We start from the raw sequence: 16,785 nt of genomic DNA, 5'->3' as shown, positions 1-16,785 counted from the left end.
TTGTGTCCCTGAGAGAGAAGCCTTTCCATGCATCACTCCAACCCAGAGAGAGCTGCTGAGTCCCTGCTGAGGGTCTGGGTAAAGCTCCCCACACTGCCATGCCCACCATGGGAGCTGTACAAGAGAGGGAAGGCTCTGGGTAAGTGCTCAAACCAACATTTATTAACAGTGCTAATTATTAAAAACTAATGTAGTGTCCTCTCTTCATCATCTTCCCAAATCTTTGGTTCCCCATGATGTTAGGAAATGGGATTCAATGTTGCTTTTGATTTTGATGTGCTTTCTAACCTACATAAAAGCATAACCATGACTATAAGCTCATGAACACTTTTTTGTGAGCTTCAGCCTGATTCAGTTACCACATCCTGAAACGTAAATCAGAACTGAGATACACTGGGATAAAGCTGGTTTATGTTTGAGGGGAAAAAACAGGCTCAGTTGGGTCTAAATTACCCTATTTCTTGCTGAAGTGCACATCAGTACCCCTTCCCAGGAAGGCAGGGATTCTCCAGGACATTAGCTGTTTCCTGTTGTGGATAAGATCGATTTGCTGAATCTGCTGCATGTTTGGAGGCCTCTTTCAAGATGATGTTTCATGAAATCAAGTGTAGGACAGTGCCCTCCCTCTCCCTACAGTGCAGTAGGGTTGAACTCACAGAAATAAAACAGTTCTTGAAAAACACTTGGTGAATCTACATAATTAAAAATCTTTCCTGCTGGGGGTTAATGATTTGGGGAGATTAACTTGATAATGTAATGTAAAATGCCGAAATCAAGAGTGTGCATCCAGAAATACTGGTGCAGCCCTGCAATGGGAGACAGTTTTAAGTAAATAACCAGAGAAAGTATTTTGCAATTAAATTAAAGATGTTTCCAAACTACTGTACTTTGCTATAAAAAAGCATCGTCTTGAAAAGTCAAGTTTCATTTATTTTAATTAGCACTGTCATGAAGTATTCCATTCAGCAAACACTGACTAACAAGCCCTTTTCCCAGGCACCAGTTTGAAACATTTGCATCAGAAAAACAATCATAGACCCTTCCCATGGTGTCTTCTGCCCCAATTCTCAGGCAGTCAAGATCAGCCACACTCCCCCAAAGTCAGCATGGCACCTGATTTACAGAGGGTGAAAACAGAACCTTCACCTTCCCTGAAACGCCCTTTGGGTGGTGATGTAAAGTCTACTGACATCCGTTGGAAGATTCCTGTTGCTTCCAGAGAAACTCGGGTTCAAAGCTGGGAAAAATCTCTGCTCCCTTTTGCTCTTCTTGCATTCGAGTTATTTAACTGGAGAGGCGTCAGCATCAAATTGATGGAAAGCCAAAGTGATCTTGATCCTCCTTTGAGACTTATTGTTGAATTTCATTATATATAAGCAGAGAAGCTTTTTTATTATTAATGGGATAGAAAATCAGAACCATCAAGGAAAATAATGTGAGTCCTATTAAGATGGATGAGTAAAGTTAAGTCCATGTATTCCTAACAAGATTGCTCTCTGTGACTCCCATAAAAGTGTGTTGCCCTCTCAAGGGAAAACCTCACCCAGGTGAAAAAATGCTGGGGGAAATGCCATGAACTCCTCCTGGGCAGCTGCCCAGCCTGGCAAGGAGTTGTGTAGGCAGTGCCCACACGTGTCCAGGCACGAGGCTGCTTGGGTGGATGGGCTGCTCCAGAGTGGTAAATCCAGGGCTGCCACCCCAGGAGCTGACCTTCCTTAGGATCTCTTGCTTAAACCCCTTTCTCTGTCATCCAGTTTGTTTTCACATCTGCCAAGTATTGCGGCTCCTTCTGCACGTCCAATGAGGGGATTATTTTGCAAGCTTAAATCTCACTCCTAAAAAAAGAAAGTTACACTGATAATATTTGTTGTCTGCGCGGGGAGACTGGTGAGAAATAAACAGAAGTGAGTGCGAAGGGCACCATCAATTTTGCAGAAATGCCTCTTATTTCACATGGCTACCATCACATCCACAGGGCTCAAAGCAGTCTTTGTGCAGCACAAGGTATCCTCCCAGGAGGGAGTGAGGAGCAGCCGTTCTGGGCTGCTCCCTTATTTAGGTACATAAAATCTGAATATCCCCTTCTGATTTCATGCTGTTGCTCATAGCTAAAAACCCTTGATCCACCTTAATTTATCCCTTCTCCCTGCCAAGGCCCTTCAAATACTTACAGGTTCTTCCCTCTTCCTTGCCATTTAGCCGTGCTTTAATCTCACCTCTTTATTCATTCATCACAAATCAATCTCTCCTGCCCCTAATCAGGGCAGTGCAGCAGCTCTGCCGGGAGCTCCCTCCCCTCTGTGTGTCACTAACGAGCAGGACCAAGTGCCCCGAGGGATGCTCAACACCCAGCCCTGGGGTGTCATGTTTTCCATGTGCTGCCCCCACCTGCCCCCTGTGACACCTCCCAATGCAAAATCAAGGTCTGCTTTCCTCCTGCTGGCAGCCCTACATATCTACATCCCCCTTGGTATCATTTGGGGAAGAATGGCTTTGTACAGATAATAATAATAATTTTCATTTCCCCATTCAGAATCTGCTCTTTTCTTCTAACTGTGAGTAACTGATTGAGTGATAAGGACACTCCCTCTTTCCTTCTTGCCTTATAATAAGCACCAGCACATCTCTGCTGGTGTTGAACTCAACAAGTGTGCTCTCTGCACCTTCGAGTGGATCCTAATCCAAACATTACATGGCTGAAAGCATTCGAGTGCTTAAAGGATCCACTTTTCCCTCCATTCCCCAAGGGTATTACACACAAATCAGCCTGGCAGCAGGTCCTTCCCCAAACCTTTACAGCAGCAGCAAGACCTCTGAACAATCTCTGTCTGCACAGACTCTTACATCTGATTTCCTCTCCACTCCTAATCTGCAGTCTTCATCAAAATTGCTACTATTGGGTTGTCTTTCATTATGTTATTCCCATCCTGAATGCTTCTAACACTTCATCTTGGCACCCCAAAATCAGCTCTGTCACCCCTTTGAATTATACCATTCTACAAAACCTTCCCTTGAAGAATATCTTTATCTTTCTCAGTGTTTGCACTCAGTAGAGCTGCTGGGCAAGCTGGTCCCTGCCTGGTGTTCTTCAGGCACTCAGGGGCAAGCTGAGTGTTAGATTTGGAGCCAAGAGTACAGCTGTCCCCCAGACCAGAGTGGCAGGATTTTGTTCTGGTTTATTTTCTTGCTACTCCTTAAGAAAATGTTCCATGTCTTAGCAGCCAGACAAGGGGTCCTTCCTGCCCTCCCTGCAGAGCTGTGCAGTTGTGTTTTTTCATCTGTCACTGCAAGTCTGTATGGGTTAGATGGTGAGAGAGAACTCACAGCTGGAGGTACAGGGCAGATGTTGCACGGATTCCTCTGAATCAAACTCAGGAGGAGCTGTTGAGGGCACTTGGTCTGTTCAGCATGGAGAAGAGACTGAAGGAAGATCTCACTGCAGTTACAACTTCCTTGTGAGGGGAAGGGGAAGGGCAGGCACTGATCTCTGCAGTGAGCAGTGACAGGACCTGAGGGAATGGCCTGAAGTTGTGTCAGGGGAAGTTTAGGTTGTGTATTAGAAAAAAGTTCTTCCCCCAGAGGGTGGCTGGGCACTGAACAGGCTCCCCAGGGCAGTGGGCACAGCATCAAGGCTGACAGAACTCAAGAGCATTTGGATGATACTCTCAGGCACATAGTGGGACTCTTGTGGAGGGTCCTCTCCATGATACTGGGTCCCTTCCAACTCAGCATGTTCTGTGATTCTGTGATCATCTGCAGTGGTGGCAAACTGGACTGGATGATTGCTCTGATCACTCCTACTTCTGTGATTCTACCCTTTCTCAGTTTAACCTGCTTATTTTTCACCATCAGTGGAGTGTTCTGAGTATCTTCTCTTCTGTGCCTGCTTCCCATGATGCTCCTTTTGTGTTCTTTTATTATTATCCCCATACAGGGGGATCTGGCCTTCCCCTTGAACAGCTCCTGCAAGTGACCACATCCTTTCTCATCACAAAGCAGCTTCCAGTGATTTACAAACACCGTGCTATTTCTGTTCTCCATCTCCTCTTCATCCACTGGGGAGCTTTGACACCCTCAGTTACCAAGTACTCCTGCTCCTTTACCAGTAAACTGCTCCTTCCACTTGGCTCTCCTAAGCAAGCTGTCCTGCTTTCCTACCTCTCCCAGTTTTCAAAGCAGCCCAGCCAGTGCCATTAAATAGGTCCCTCTCCAGTTCACCTCACATTCAGTGGGGTGTAACAGGGTGAAATTCCCCATTTCTCACACAAATCTGATCAGGTACTTGTACCCCACACTTAAAATGAACCATTTCTCAGTACAGTAGTTACTGCTGCCCTCAATGCCCAAATAGTATGAGATGACCGGGTTTTTTATCTCAGTATGATGGACTGAACTATTCATAGCAATGTCAGAGATCAGAAGGAGAAGGACAAGGCTGAAACCAGGGGAGCAGAGCCAGGGCATTAGGGAGGAAGCTTGGTGATAAAAGAAATTGGTGAGATGAAAGCAAGATGAGCTGCAATCTAAGCCCTCCTCATACCTTGTGTTTTTACACATACACTCAAAACATGTGTCAGGGCTTGAGATTGTTTTCTCCTTTCTGGACAATTATTTTGTCCTTCCTTTAGCTGACAGCCATTGGGGAGAATGAAACACTTTGGATAGCCTCAAACACCTTGCTGAGCGTTCCGTTGGTTGAGGCACAGCAATGTTTTATTGCAGCTGACACCAATCAAGGCAAATAGACAAAGTGAGAATTTTTATGTGGGATCCATGAAAAGAAGGGAATAAGTGAAGTGAATTTGGTCTCACAGTTCAAGGAAAGGGGTAAGTAGGTCTCAGGAAAAGGTTTATCTTATCAACACCTCATGCTTTGCAAGGAACGGGTTGTTTTACAAAGGACTCTGCAGCCTCTGCAAAGCTGCTCTGGTAGGATGAGTGTTTGGTACCATCTCTGTTCCTGGGATTTCATGGCACATCCAAGGTCATGTGAAACTGGTGTTAAGGGGAAAAAAAAAGAAACAGAAGCTATGACCTTGTCCATCATAAAAGATTGAGCACTTGTGAGTCTGGTCCCAAAAGGACTAAATTCTTGTATGTTTGTTCTGAGGTGGCACCTGTGGCCAACAGCAAATCATTACCCCCTGGACTAACTAGTACACAATGACAGAGGGCTGTGACAAAAATGTTGTCCAAAGGCAAGGGAAATTCTTGTCCTTCCCGTGGTTCTGATCCCAGTGCTTACCACTCTGAATTAATTATCTCTGACTATCCTCATGAGGTACTAAGCTAGAGGAAAACACTACAAGGCATCAGTGACTGACCTTGATGGACAACCAGGACAGGATCATGACACACTACTCCTCAGCCATCGAGGTGGCACCAGGTAGGGGAATTTTAAAGCAAGATGTGATGAGTTGGAGGCTGACCTTGGTCATATGACGGTGAAGCACCTGCCATCAGGGGAGCTCCCCTGGGCTGGTATCAGTGGGAATGGCACAGGGAACACAGGACTGATGGGGAGTTAGAATGGCCTGAAGCAAACATCTATGCTGACTTGCTCATATGAAAAAAGGTGACAAACTTTTGCAACTAAATGCAGAACTGTTTGAAATTCACAGTTCATCACAACCCATTGTGAATTCAAGAACACTCCTTCTTTCAAAGGAAATTTCTCTGATGGCACATTAAGAAAAAACAGGCCACTTTCTAGTAAAAGTGACCATCAAGCAGGCCTGCTCCCGAGTAAGGCTTTGATAATATGAGCCCGTTTTCCATGGCTTTGGCATTAAAAATACAGAGAAGGGCACTTTGTCCACAGCTGGTACAAAAACAGACATGTTGACAGAGCTGTGAATGAAGGAAATAGGAAACACCTGGAGAAAGGCACTTCTAGCATCCTTTTAGAGGACACTACCTAAACATCCACTGAAGAGCTCCCCTATGAGGAAGGGCTGAGAGAATTGGGATTGTTCAGCCTGGAGAAGAGGAAGCTTTGGGGTGACTTAATTGCAGCCTTTCAGTGCCTGAAGGGAGCTATGAGAGAGCTGGAAAGGGACTGTTTACAAGGGCATGTAGGGATAGGACAAGGAGGAATGGCTTCAAATCGAGAGTAGGTTTAGGTCGGATATCAGGAAGAAATTATTCCCTGTGAGGGTGGTGAGGCCCTGGCACAAGTTGCCCAGAGAAGCTGTGGCTGCCCCATCCCTGAAAGCATTCAAGGCCAGGTTGGATGGGGCTTGGAGCCACCTGGTCTAGTGGAAGGTGTCCCCTCCCATGGCAGGGAGCTGGAAATAGATGAGCTTTAAGGTCCCTTTCCAACCCAAATCATTCTATTGTTCTAAGATCCTATGATTCTAATAGTGAGTGTGTGTATAGATATGGAAGGAATTTATCCATATATCCATGTACTGGAAGAAAAGTCCTGAGGACGACACCCAGGTTGCAGCAGGTTTCATTGCTCTGATTTAATATCAAGCCTGTTTGTTTGTGTCAATGAATCACAGCACTTTTCTTTCTCGCTCCTGCAGCATTAACAGGAGGAAAATCAAGCCGCCTACAAATCGCTACACCTTGAATATCCAAACAAACCCACGTCCCAGGCAGCGCTCGGCTGTGCTGATTTGGGCACAGAGATTTGTTTGAAAGGCAGGATAAAGCCGGATCTCACTTTGTTTCCTTGCTGCCCTAAATTTCACCTCGCCTTTGAACAGCTTTGCCTCAGCACTCTGAACTTTGCATAGCTCTTAAAAATAACGGGAAAACATCAAAAGAGCCGTTTCCTTGCCCACAGCCCGGAGCGGTCCCTGCTGCTGAATCCCCAGCCCGGGGCGAAGGGACCGAGAGCTGGCACAGGGGCACCGCTTCGGTGACTTAACAGTGACATCCAGCGGTCACCCCGGTCTCTCTGACATCAGCCCGCCCGGGAAACTTCGTAAAGCCTCTTTTCTTATCTAAAAGTCGTCATATTTATGCGTCAGCAAGAGCTGAGCTGGGAGCAAGCTCTTCCCTCCTGCTCAGGATGCTCTAACTCAGCAGCTCAGCTACATTAATCTGTGCCTTCAACTTTTGGTTTATACCTCAGAGTATCAGATAATCTTAATATCACCCTGGTTTTCCTCACTTTTATAACCCCCAAGTGTTTGCAGCACATGAATATTATTCATAATTAGGCTGCTATAAATGTAAAAATCAAAACCCTGTGAAACATCAGACCACAGAAACTTTTCCTTCTACTAGTTATTACACTAAACACAAAAATAAGCAGTTTTCATCTCAAGTTTAACACTACAGGCATATTTTTACATGATAATTTGGTTTTCAAAAAAAGTCTAACTGTGAAGTTTAATGATACCAAATGAAGCAGCTTGTCAGTTCATATTTATATTCAATTCTGAGCTTTCACAGCTCCCAGTGTGTTTCTTTAGTATTTTGTTGAAGATATTCTGACAGTCTTTCTCAAAACTGTCTCTAGGAAAAGCAGCGTGAAAACCTGCAAAGAAACAAAAATCTTCCTACACTTCTGGCTCAAGGTTTGGGTGGTTGAGGAGGAGACTTTTATTCCCTATGTGCACATGGGGCTGTTGCTCAAAAGCTCAAATGCTTCGTTGTTGCTTCTCCTACAAGCCATGCAAAGTCCTGGAGGAGTCCCCAGAGGTTAAAAATACAGAAATCTGAAGGAAGGAAAGGTGCAGCCACCTGAGCGTTGCTGACTCCACACATGAAGGTCAGGTACTAATTTTGAGGTTTCCTTCTTCCCTTTCTGTCCCCTAATCCTGGTTGCACACCCAGCAGATGAGGTGTTTGGTTGCTGGTTTCCAAGTGCTGCTCTCAGCTCCCAGACGGATGGAACCTGCCAAGCACAGCTCTGACCTCCTGGGTTACAGGACCTGCCTTACCACAGGTAGCAAAACCTGAGCCATTATTCATCATCTGTTGCCACACAGTGAAAAATAAGGGTCACTTCCCTGCTGACGGGGGTTTGTAGGAGAAGATCTTACTCCTGCCCTCATCCTAGGTGGGGACGTGTCACCGAGCCCGGCCTGGCTGCTTTATTTAAAGGAAGATTTCGTCTCTGGTTCCCACAAAAGCCATATGCACTCTGAGTGAGTCTCCTGTGGCTCCCCAAATCCCTTCTCCTCCTCTCAGCTGGTGTGGCAAAAAAAAAAAAAAAAAAAAAAAAGTAGGGTGGAAGGAAAGGATATGTCCAAAATCACAGGCACATCCCAACCTACAGCCACACAAGATGCTCGCTGAGGGTGAGGAAGGAAAAGGCTGGGGATGAACCCTGCCTCTCCTAAGTAGAACCTGTTTTGCACTAGGAATTCAGAGTGAAACCCTTGTGCTGTTGGAGAGGTCAGATACCTCCTCAACCTGCCCCACTCTCAGTGAAGGTCACGCCATGTCACAGAGAGTGCAAGCAACAGCCCCACTGTCAGGAGCCAGAAGATGTATTTCTTTTTAATACAAGGTATGGTGGGTCTAAAATGACTGCAACCATCACTGCTCTAAAAAATATGTTTGCCTCTTCCAGGTTTTTGAGGTTAGGTGTTCCTTCCAGTCTCTCCTTAGCTGACAGCTGCATTTCATGGTCTCACGGCCACTCCAAAAACAAAAGCAACCTTTTCATCCCAACAACCAAGGGTGGATGACCTCCTTTGAAGCACATCCTGAATCATGTGTTAATTTGCCCTGGTTCTCCTCTTCTCTCTCAGCCACACTGCAGGAGCCAGGGGACAAGGTGACTGGAGGTTGGGTCCATCCCTCTGCGTGGCCCTGGGTGAGTCACTTCCACACTTTGCTGTGCAATAGTGGGATGGGAGTCACGGGGGTGGAGGAGGTGAAATAGTGGGCACTGTGCATGGGGGTCTCAGGATCGATCCCCCCATCCCCTCATGTCTGGCAGCACTGCCCAGCACTGGGTTGTGTGAGTCCAACTGCCACATCCCACAGCACCAGCCGCAGGAAGAGCGTGTTAATTCCTGATCGGCTTTTAATGATCCCAAACCCCACTACTGACTCAGGCGACAGCTAAATTTATCCCAAGGTTAGGGTGACTCTGCTGTACTGAAATCTATTTAAAGTCAAAGCAAGCACTTCAGAATAACAAGTTGTTATACAACTCCAGAGACCAGGCAGCTTCCCATCTTCTTTTTTTAATGGAGAAGATAACATATTTCCATATTTTGTACGTGTTAATTGTTGGGAACACTGTCAGATGGTTCAGCAAATTGAAAATGACAACATCAACCTGTTCAATCCATTAAAATCTCTCCAGGATTGTAAGGGACATTGTCAGCCAAGTGGTGCTGGCACCCCTGTGGTAAAGCCATCTTGATTCTTATTAATGATTGGCTTTACAAATGAGCAGATTTCCTCATTGTGCCCTGCTCCTTCACATTATCCCGGAGGGCCAGGGGCACAATGTAAGGAAACCTAGAGGTAAAAGAGAAGACTCTCACCCTAATGAAGAGTTAATGAAGAGAAGAGATGAGTAAAATTTAAATATGTCCCAGGCCACACAGCCAAGATAAAAGGCTGGAAATAGCTTTCTCCTTCTGCAAGGACCACTGTGGAAGTTTATAGTGAATACAGTGCAGATTATGGACCAGGCTTTTATAAGAAAGAAGTAGTACCATTTGGAAAAACTCTGAAGTCCCATCTTCAGGAGAAGCTAACGAAAACAACAACCCAAAACCCCAAACCCAAACCAGCTGTAATTCAGCTCTGGGTAGGCATTTGGGGGAGTCAGGTTTTTAATACCTTGACCTGGACCTTAGCTCCTTTGTGCAGAAACACAAGCCAGCTCCACTCCAAAAAGCTGTAGAGATAAGTTAGTGCTGTGCTACGCCCAAGACAATATATTGTGGTATTTATTTCCACTAGTATTTATAACCCTGGCCGTGATATTTCCCAAAAGCAGAAAGCTGCTGTGTGTAACTTCCACACCAGAATTTCCGAAGGCAGAAAAAACTTGCATCTGTTTTCATCCATCCTGATAGACGCATCCAAAATCATTTTGCTTTCGAAAATGTTGCCATAAAGCTGTTAATTCATTGTAGCTGTGAGCTCTTCAGCCCATCCAAAAGCTGAATGTGAGATCCTGTATCTTACTCAGCCCGTAGTGAGCAGGACCTGCTCCTCTTCAAAGGACAGTAGCACTGTCATAAAAAAAACAGTGTCTCGTCATCCCAATGCTGATGGTTCTCTAATACTAAAATAATAATAATTTTTCACTTCCCTAGTATTTCTGCACTTTCTTTGTCCCTGCAATGTTCTTGTGGGTATGAAAGCCTATTGGGATGGACCGCAGACAGAGAGAGCACTAATTTAAAACAATGGTGGAATAATGGCTACGACACAAGGGAGAAACACTGAGCTGCTATATAAGTTAAGAGCAAAATTCCCATTGTTTTGTGTTTTAAGGCTGTGGAACATGTCCCAGGAATGGCACTTTTTCCCTTCGATATCCCCAGCTGCTTCATGTTAGTGTCTCACAAGCTAAGCTGTTGTTCTGGGAGCGCCACAGACCATTAGTGTTTCTTTATCTTTCATTTCTGTCATCTTGTTTGCTCTCCTGGGCTGCTCCAAGGCAGGCTGACATTGCCAAAGAGATTTACTGTGTGTACTTTGTATATGCTTTAATTAGGTCTCTGTTCATGCCTCTCACCTGACACTTACATGGGAAATCACTCATAAAGTTCTAGTACAGTACGGAGATCAATACATGTCTTAAATGCACGGTGACTTTCAGGCTGAAATTAAGTGCCTTCACTTACTCAGGTTGTGTCCACCTCCACTTCATGGCACGGAGACACATGGGTTTGCTCACAGGCTTGTACTGCAGGCAGACCCAGCACCCTTTAGTCACACAGGGGCACCAGTTGCCCCAAGCAAAAGGGTCTCAGCACAGCTGGGATGGTGCATTCCCCACCTCCACTCATTTTGACACTCATACAGCCAAGGAGGTCCGCAGAAATTAAAACTTCACATGAGGAATTGTTTCTTTTTGTCACTCCAATTTCATTTAACGAGAGTTCCTGACAGCTTTAAGCTTCCAACACCAGTGTTAACAGTGGCTAAAACATAGTACTGTTATATTACTGTCACTTCAATTTTTGCTTGTGTTTCTAATAGAAAGCTAAATGATTAGGTGTTTAACTTTCATGCTCTGCCAACGTGAGGCGGAAAAAATACAACTGCCTATATTCAGGTCTAGCACTCTGGAAATGGCACTTTTCGAGACGGGATTTTCTCTCATCTGTTGGGTTAAACAACTTTATTCATCTTTCCCTGGGTAAGGAGCCTCTGTTCCCTGGGTAGATTATCTCCAGAGAGAGAAGGATGGATTAGTATTTTGTTCAGGGGTGAATATATGGCTTGTGGCAGCGCTGTATCTCTGTGCCCAGCCAAGACCATTGCTCTCAGCAAGGCTAAGCTGTGAGCTTGCCCCTGACTGAGTTTCCACCCTAATTCCTGCTTTGTTGCTCATCTTGCAGGCTTGTGAGTACAAAATCTATGAGACAAGAATCTTCTTAAACTTAACCTCCCAAGTTCCGTGGAGGAGAGCCCATTGCAGTCCTTATTTCCAGGTAGAGGGGAGACAGAGGTGAGAACCTTCTGTTTGCCTGGGCTCTTTCACTCCTGCAGGAACAGGATGCTACCAAGTGTGCAAGACACACAGGTATCTACAGAGGGAAACAGCACCTGAGGTGTAATCACCTCCAGAAAAATAATTTCTTCCATATGACAATTATATAGAAAAATTCTAATAAATCCTGAAAAAATATATGGTCTATCTAAACACAGACCTGTAAAAATACAGGAATGTACTTGACAGCTGCAGGGCCTTTTTATTTTTCAATAATAAGTGCATAGTAGAACTCAGTTTACTATTTTTCATTTTTTAAAAGAAGATACCTGGGTGCATTCAAACACGCTCAGGAGACATCATCAGTCATTTACTGAGTTTTCCTTCGTACTCTCAATTTCATTTTCATGTGTCCTTTTCTTCTTGGCTGTGACATTCAGCTCCAGAGATATTTCTACAACTCCCTGGCACCTTGAGAGTCATTTGCAGTGCAAGAATCTTCTTTTGAGAAGGGAGAAACTTCATCAAAAGCAACAATTTTGACAACTGGGGACTTCATTGAGGGAGGAGACTAAATGGAGGTTAGAAATCTGACTTTTTACTCCCATTGTGACTCCCTTTTCTTGAACTAAAAACCAAAACTCTTTTTTTGCCCTCAATGAATGGTCCCCACAGGCTGTTTTCCCCTTCTCAGAGACACCAGTCAACAAAATCTTTCCACCCAGCAGCATTATTAATATTTTAATATTTACCACACTGTAATCTACAGGATTTCTTCCAATACAGCACACCCTGTGATACAAACAGCAGCCCTGTTTCAAAGAGTAGAAATGAAAGACTGCAATTCCTGCATCTGGACATTCAAAATCTACGTTTGAAGTCACAACATCAGGAATCAACTTTGAAAGTGTAAATCTTGAAATCCAGGGAACTTTGGGGGAATTCCCATAATAACAGTTCAAAGGAAAGAAATCCCTCTGCACACAAGCACATCCAGCAGATAATCTCAAGTTGGAAATTAATTTGCAAGCAGTGTAATAGTTCCATTAATAAGATTAATGCCAGGTACAGCTCTATAGATTATTGAAAAGACAAAGCAGCCTGATCCATGCAATTAGAATGAGATGCCTGCATTAATTAGGATACTCACCTGACAGTAATGGTTACATCAAACAGCTCGAGGAACTCAATCTCCTCCTCTGGTCTCATAATTCTTTCTGGTTTGTACTGTCAATAGCTTTATCAGTTTTCTTCTATCACATGTATTCAGGAAGAATAATGTGTTGTCCTGACATGCAGTGTAAAATCCTTTCTTTCTACATCTTGGTTCTCATCTAAGTGATAATCAAATATTCAGCATCAGTTTTTGTGTTGACTTATTTGAATTAGGGAAAAATCCAGATGTCTGGTGGGCGTGAAGTAGGGCAGTGTTGACTCCCCTTGTTCAGGCACCAGACACTTTTCCTCTTCAGACAGAAGCAGAATCCACCAGCAGTTCTCATCATGGTGTCTGCACATTACCCTCCGTTAAGTAAACAGAGGAGGTCAAATAACAACCAAGGCAGAGATAACATGTTTTCATAATCCAGAAATTCTCCTAAATATATAAAAACAAGCCCAAATAACACACTGTTCAAGCAGAGAATGCAGTTTAGGCCCATGGTGTGCTGATGCTCAGGGCTACCTCACCACAACTATGGGTTCCACAGATTTGTGCCAGGGCTGTGCCAGTCTCTGGATCCTGTTGATGCAGAGCACAACACATGAGTATGGATGAGGCCACTGGCACCTGAGCAGTGTCACCTTGCTTGTGTACCTCCAGGGCAAGTCCCTTTTTCCCCAAGGAGTTCTCAGTCCCCTGTGAGCCATCCCTTGCCCTATTCTGCAGCATTACTGGGAGGGTTTCTGTCAAACAGTGAGTTAAGCACCCGACTGCCACGTCACCCTAACAACCACCCTTGGGGAAGGCAATCACTCTGTTCTGCTCTGTTGTACTCACTCCCAATTACAAGCCAAGTGTCTCAGTCATGAATGTCAAAACAGATAGTATCTGGTTAAATGATACAAGATAGGAGCAGTTAAGCCATAAGCTGTCATGCACCCAGAAGTGATTGACAGGAAAGCTGTCTCCTGATGGTACAGGGGAATTAGCTGAATGCATAAGGTGAAGTGATGTCTGCTTAGCAGAGCCCCTGTTGTTCCACACTAAGTGTAATGCTGGCAGTGTTGCTGTTATAACACAGTTTTTCTTTTTTTTTTTTACAAAGATTACCACGCTTTTGTATCTTTCTAAAAATGCGTTGGGCACTCTAACCTGCTGTGATTAATTTTTGAAAACCAAACCTACAATTTAGACTAAAGAAATGCTCCATTTTTAATCCCTGCATCACCTGAACCACATTGTGCTCAAAACCACTCTTTCCCTTTGGGGGACAGGTACTCTGGGCTCCCTTGAATGGTGCGACCTATAAACAGTGCATGCAACTCTCCTTTGATTTCTGTCTGCACAGAGTTTTGGCCATTGCTAGTGATGCCCAGCTGTGAGATTAATGTGTCATTCTTGTTATGTCAGAATTACTGGCATGCTGTACTGTCATTTTGTTGAGCTGCAGGAGCTGCTGGGCAGCGCTGGATTCTCTCCAACAAGGATGAAAGGAGGCATCGTGTGAACTACGCTTGGGGAATCCGTGCTTGAGACTTCGCTGCTCGAGTTCTCACAGTCGCCTGCTTCGTTTTGCCAGGTGCTAAAACCACTTCTGCCCCATCCTCTGTTGTGAAGGTATTTGCTGAGTGCTTACAGATGGGAAGGAATGGCCAGGTCAGCCAAAACCAGTTTACCTACACGGTCACCCCAAGCCCTGACCCATCCTAACACACTGCTGGACCCATCTTCTTCCCTCTGCCCACCAAACCACTGAGCAGGAGGTGGCTGAGGGCTGGCAAAGGTCTGTGCTCAGAGCAGGGGACCCCATCAACACCCTGGGTGTGGGTGACAGATTCACAGAATATGCTGAGTTGGAAAGGACCCATCAAGATCATCAAGTCCAACTCCTGGCCCTGCACAGGACACTCCAAGAAACCCACCATGTTCCTGAGAGCGTTGTCCAAAGACTTCTTGAACTCTGACAGGCCTGGTGCTGTGATCACTACCCTGGGAGCCTGTTCTAGTGCTAAACCACCCACTAGGTTAGAAACTCCTTCCTGATATCCAAGCTAAACCTCCCCAAGAGGTCATGAGCAGGTGCCTCAGAAGTGGATGGGTGAAACAGCACCCAGAAAGGCATCCCCACTGTTGTGATGGATAGAGGAATACGAATTTCCACTCCCATAATGACTCCTAGAATAAAGGTAGTAGAAAAAAACTAAGAGCACCCCAAACCACTGTAGCTTCATTCAGCTTTGGAATCTCCACAATCAGCCATGCTGAGAAGTGTCCTTCTTGCAGCCCATGTACCACCAATTTGTAATGCCCTCCTCCTGCCAGGAAATTCAGAAATTTTTTACTGAGTGGAGGGAAAATTCTAAAGATTTTTGGATGTTTTTCTGCCTAATTAGGAAAAAAACAATCAGGAGGGTTGTCAGTACATTTTCACAAACCTGAATGGTCATTCCTTGTGTCTTTATACCCAAGCATTTGTGGCAAACTGGAGGCACACACCTGAACCCCTTGCATATCCGATGCACAATCAGCCAACAAGGCTGGAATATCAGTTCCAATCCCAGACACGTTACATTTTGTAGAAAGCTTGCTCTAACTCAGCTTTATGAGAGTTAAACCCTGCTCTGGATATTTCCAGATCAGCAAGCATTTGGGGTCAATTTGCACCTTTCAGACTGAAAGCGAAATTCAGCCTTTTTGCTGGGAGCACTTTCCCTCAGGCCCTCGGGTACCCCAGTAAGTGCCCCAGCAAAGGGGGATGCTGGAAGGAGTGTGAGCTTCTGCATCCTGCTGTTCAAATGTGTTTTCATGGTACTTGGACATTCCAAGCAGGATCTTCCCACTCCAGGTGCACCAGGGACCCGCCGCACAAGCTCAGGTGTCTGATGCTGACTCACACCTCTCTGCTTCTCCAAGATATATTTGAGCTCTGTCCATGGTGTTTGCCCAACAGCGAGGTATTTGGATAGCATTTGAGTTTGCTGTGTTTGAAATGTTCCCACTCTGCATAAATTTGTCAGGACTGAAGATTATATTATCCATAAACTCTCAGAGGGGATTCTCACAGCCAGCCTTCCCTCTCCACACACACTGGAATGGACTTGCTAAGTGCTCAGACCAGGAACCCTTTCAGGCCAAGTTCATGATTCAGTGAACCAGCCCTGAAATGTAATTCCAACCCTAAAAGTGAGATATGCTTTCATTTCACTCCCATATCTGCAGAGTTTTCTTTTTTTTTTTAATCTTTTTTTTTCCTGCCTTGGTGTTTATGCCCTGATGGGGCTTTTTCTCCATCACAAAGAGTTACCTACCTGATAAAAGAAAATCTGGGGGCAGCATGGAAGATTCTTAGGAGGTCTTGAATGCTGCCAGAAGACCTGAGGAGGAGCAATTTAGCTGTCAGATAAATCGTTGTAATAAGTGACCTGACATTTTTTTCACATTTGACCATGTTGCACAGTGAAAATTGACAAAATCCCATTCCAGCTGAAAATATTTTCTCCTGGTTGTGTAGCTGGTTAATCCTTAAAGGTTCCTAGATTTTCCATCCCATAACAGAGGAGCTCAGCTGTGGCTGTGAGCTCATTATTCCCAGCCAGCTGGTGTTATTATTCAGCTGCTCTCATTCCAGGCTATTGTTCTAGTTCACCTTAAACCAGTTACACTAAAAACATCTTTGAGAGTGGCAGTGGCACCATTTTCTGGGCAGTTGAGGACTTGAAAGCATGAAAGCCAAATAGGCAGACGGAGGCAATCTGCAAAAGTCAGCTCAAAATCAATAAGATGATACATTTCAGGTGAGAAGATGCTGAATAGTTATTTTAAAATGCCTTGGGATTAGACAAAATGTACTTCCCATCCCATTCATCTATAATAAGTTGTTGGCAATTTCTGCATGATTGAATTTCATTTCATATCTAGGTTGTATATTAAGGTTCACCTGAACCTGTGGGGTTTTTTTTAGTCCACAGACTATTTTGAAAATTTTTAGGGTTTTTTTTTTTAAATAAATGTATCACAGAGAAGGCGGCTGGAG

General features: G+C 44.7%; 1 long non-coding RNA gene across 1 annotated transcript; it reads right to left on the bottom strand.

Annotated features, from left to right (window-relative positions):
* Nucleotides 1-912: 912 nt before the first annotated feature.
* On the bottom strand, nucleotides 913-2,294 carry LOC116793391. Its single transcript, XR_004359468.1, has 2 exons — nucleotides 2,172-2,294; nucleotides 913-1,835 (listed from the first exon to the last, which is right to left on the bottom strand). It is a non-coding gene; the product is annotated as an uncharacterized LOC116793391 (long non-coding RNA).
* Nucleotides 2,295-16,785: the final 14,491 nt, after the last annotated feature.

The sequence above is a fragment of the Chiroxiphia lanceolata genome, chromosome 13 (genome assembly GCF_009829145.1).
Source record: "Chiroxiphia lanceolata isolate bChiLan1 chromosome 13, bChiLan1.pri, whole genome shotgun sequence".
In the NCBI taxonomy this organism is placed as follows: domain Eukaryota; kingdom Metazoa; phylum Chordata; class Aves; order Passeriformes; family Pipridae; genus Chiroxiphia; species Chiroxiphia lanceolata.
Note: the sequence above shows the minus strand (reverse complement) of the source record. Positions and strands in the feature narration are given on the sequence as shown.